The following is a 4,311-nucleotide window of genomic DNA, read 5'->3' as shown; positions in this document are numbered from 1 at the left end:
CCGCCGCCGCTGCCCGAACCGGGGGCGCCCGCGAGAGCAGGAGGCGAAGTAGTCCCTGGCGACTTGTCCCGGCTGCCTGCTTCCCCCGGGGCCGGAGCGGGCGCGGGGTGGGGCTGCCGCGTGGGGAGCCCGGGCGTGAGGGAGTGTAGACGGACGACTGGAGGCTGCGGCCTCCGGGCGAATCACTGCAACTCGAAGTCGTGTGCAGCATAGCAAGTTTCAGGAAAGTAGTTCCCTCCTCCCTTCATTTCCCAAATCGTTGTCGAGCCACTTGAGCAGAGAGAGGAGGGAGGCGGAGGGATACGCCACCGGGCGGTGCTCGATGTGCGTGCGCGCGCTCCAAACTCTTGGCACGCTGCGAGGGGAGGCGGGGGTGTGAGCTGCAAGGGGAGCTGCTTGGGAGGTTGCATTGTTGCCGCGCGTTGCTCCCCGTTATTCGGCTTGGAATGTCCGGGTTGTTTAGAAGAACGGCCTAGAAAGACAGGGTGCTCGGGACGAGAATTTGGAGGCCACTCTGTTCGGCCGTGTGTGAATGTGTTTTTTTCTTGCCGAGCAAAGAATGGAACTGGCAGGAGTTCGTCTTTAGTTAGTGGGGGGTTACAGGCAGAGACTGCAAAGAGAGCTCCGCCTGCTGTCCCTCTGGTTGCATTGCTGCAGCCCCCTCGCTGCAGGCACGATGGATTGTGTATGTCTTTTAAAGAGAGGGAGTGTGTGTGTGTGTGTGTGTGTGTGTGTGTGTTTCAATACCTCGCTGCCCGGATTCTTACTGCGCAAGGGGTATGCTGTGCAGGGCATTCATCTCCAAAAGCTGGAGTGGTTGTTAATGGAGAACGACTTCCATTGAAGCCCGGGGTAGGCGTGTTACATGAATCTGGCGCAGCCAGAAGCACAGGAAATAACTCCCGCTGCGAGTGAGGTTGCATAACGATAGCGCAGGAGATGCCTCTGTGGCACGAACTGCTCAGAAGGAGGCGGAACAGTTATCGGATAGGCAGCTGTCACGTCTGCATTGTTAGAGGACAATGCATGCATTCATCTCAGAAAGGTTTTTGCACAGAAACCTGCTGGGGTTGCGAGTTGGAGCTTAAGGTCAGCCTGACCAAAGGACTCTTGAGTTTCCGGCCCTGCAAATTCTATGCTTTCTTCTCTACCTGGAAAGTCTGCTTATACTTGATTCCGCGGGGGGGGGGGAAGGGGGAACTGACTCCCAAGCGCTCCCAAGTTTCTGACCCATCTCCAGGTTATCAGTTTAGCTCTGTATGCAATGCTTTTCATTCTCAGATTTATGCGACCTGAGAGCGAGAGTTGTTGCTCCTACCACCTTAAGGAGTAGAATAATTTCCGTGGAAGAAGAAAGTGGAAGAACCTCCCAAACAAGCCAACACTCTCCTGCAATCTGCCCAAGAAGCTAGAAGATGCCTGTTCTCAGGATGAGCACAAACACGAGGCAGTTAACAGTGTTGACAAACGAGTAAAGGAGCTAAACCAGTGTGCTCCCAAAACCATCCTGTAGATTGATGATATTTCTTTGGTAACTTGCATCCTACCTGGTTGGCAGCATTGTCCGTAGGCAGAGCAAAGTCAAGCATCAATGTTGGGGATGGGAAAAGGTGAGGAAGTCTGTGTAATCACACAGTACCTCTAAACCTGCCATTTTGGACCTGTTCTTGCCAAGAACCTGTACCTGGAAGGGTTGGGACTGGCTTTGTCTACCAGCAAGTACTACAGTTAACCACTTTGGTTGCTCAGGTTTGAATCAAGTCCCATCAGTTATAATCTGTGTTTTTAGGGGAGTTGCTTCAACTTTGTGGCTGTGTAAAATGAGGATAATAGTACCTAACTCACAGAGCAGTTGTACTGATTCATGAGATAATGATACACATAAAGCACTTAGATTATGAGTTCATAGTAAAAGCTCCATAATTCCTAGCTCTTAAAATTATTTGGTAAAGGATCATAGTACAGTTGCAGTTTCTGTGAATGTTAGCAGTCATAATTCTTTTTTCCAAAACAAAAAGTATTTATTTAATTCCTTTTTTGTTTTGTTTTGTTTTGTTTGTTTGTTTTTAATTCGACCAGAGAGAGAGAAAGGGAAAGCGAGAAAGAAAGGTTCCAGGTCTGGGACTCAAACCACGGTTGGCCATGTGGGAATCCAGTGCCTTTAACCTCCATGCCACCTGCCAATCCATCACTCAGTAGTCTTAATCTTAAATGTTAAGCACTCAGTATTCTGGTTCATTCATTCAGTGAATGACTATCAAGATCTGTGTACCACCCTTGTGAGATGCATGGCCTGGTTTTAGTAAGCCATCGATAATTGACAACAGTCACAGTTATAATTGAGTAAAGAAAAGTTGGTAACTTGGGAAGACCTCTTTCTCTTTTGAAGATTTGCCTCTGTTTGAGGTTCTAGTATCTTAGCAAAATTGTCAAGACAATTGAAGAAGTAAAAACCGTCTTGGTTGTCATGTGCCAGGTGTGATGCTGGCCACTTCATCATATATTGCTTACCTAAAGGGGCAAAAGGTGATTTATAGCTTTTCAGATTGTTCCCACCCCCATAACCAAGGTACAGTTACCAAGCCATTCTTAAGACAATTTCATGCCTCCCCTTTTTTTAAGAGAAATTTTTGCAAAAGGGCACATGCGCTCACCAGACAGAAAGTGAGAAGTACCCCCCACCCCCTGAGAATGGCCACACTGCCATCTCTTTTCTTCCATTCTTGTCTAGGGACTTTGGGCATGCACACACATGCAACTGCCGTGAGTTTTAAGCCTCTGGGTTCAGGACTTGAATCATGGTCAACTATGTGAGAGTCCAGCAATATAACCATTAGGCTATTTGATGTTCCCAGACCTTCTTTTTTCTTTAACAATCTATAGTTCTCTTCTTCCACCCTGTTGTTGATGATCTTACCAACTTTTTAAAAAATTGCTGTGATCTGGACAGAGTTTTGAGTCTTCTGCTATAAAACAATCAGAAATGGTCCTATGATGAGGCTGAGAGCCGAGGGTCTTCTAATTTCTCCTTTAGTCAGTATCTGCTCAAACTCAGGCTGCAACTGGTCTCTCCTGATGCCTGGACTTCAACAGGTACAAGAGATGGAGCAACCAAAGACAATGTGTAAGACCTTGCTTATAACCTGATTTAAGTAAGTATTTTTAAATTTGAGAAAATGTGGGAAATTTCAGTGCTAACTGGCTATTTGATGCAAATAAGGAATTTTAAAACATGCTTTGTTTTTATGTAAGTCTTCATCTTTCCTAGCTACATACTGGAACATTTATAGATGACATGATGTAGCTGAGATTTGCTTCTAGATAATCCAGTAGGTGAAGAATAAGGAGCAATGGGCAGAGATACAGATGAAACAAGATTGGTTGTAGATTGACTGAGTACAAGTACATTATCTTTACTATTGTACACAGTTGAAAGTTTCCATAATACAGTTTTTTATATAATTATTTTATTTAACTTTATTTATTTATTTTAATTTGACCAGAGAAAGACAGAATGAAAAAAAGAGAGAGAAAGAGAGAAACAGAGAAAGAAAGAGGGAAAGTGAAAAAGCAAGCCACCAGGTCCAGGACTCAAACCGAGGTCTGACATGTGGAAGTCCAGTGCCCTTAACCACTGTGCCACCTGCTGGCCCAGTACAGTTTGATTGTTTAAAGACATTGTAACTGCTTATTTTAAATGTAGATTCCAGGCAGGCTCAGTGGCACAGTGGTTTTGTACTGCTCAAGCAATGCTAGCACCATATGGAAAATCTCAAGTTCAGTTCACGAGTCAACCTGTATATGCTGGACACACATGATCCCAGCTAGTTCAGAGAGCAGGGTGGGGGCCATGCCATGATTTGCAACCCTTTAAAGAGTGCCTGTCTCCTCATGAAATAAATAAACTGAAGGGACCAGCAGATGGTGTAATAGTTACATTGCTAGATTCCCATGTAGGTGACTGTTGTTTGAGTCCCAGACCCAGCAGCTTGAAACTCATGCCGGATGCATGTGTGTGCGTGCCCAAGATCCAGAGAGAAGGATGGAGGATTGCAGCATGGGCATCCCTCCTAGGGGGGATGATGTTTAGCTTTCTGTATCTCTGTCTCTCTTTACCGAGCCCACATGCCCTATAGCCAAAACTCTCTAAAAATAAAAAAAAAAGGAAGCAAGAAACTTTAATAAAAAGTAAAATTCAGTTTACTAGGCCCCAGTTCACAGACTGTGGTCAGGAGGTCTGTAGTGGAGACAGTCTGTCTGCTTTTTCAATATGCCAGGTATGTGGCCCTTAATCCCTCACAGTCTTCTCCC

The sequence above is a fragment of the Tupaia chinensis genome, unplaced genomic scaffold (assembly GCF_000334495.1).
Source record: "Tupaia chinensis unplaced genomic scaffold, TupChi_1.0 Scaffold000062_1, whole genome shotgun sequence".
Classification (NCBI taxonomy): domain Eukaryota; kingdom Metazoa; phylum Chordata; class Mammalia; order Scandentia; family Tupaiidae; genus Tupaia; species Tupaia belangeri.
The sequence above is the reverse complement of the archived record's forward strand: the minus strand, read 5'-3'. Positions refer to the sequence as shown.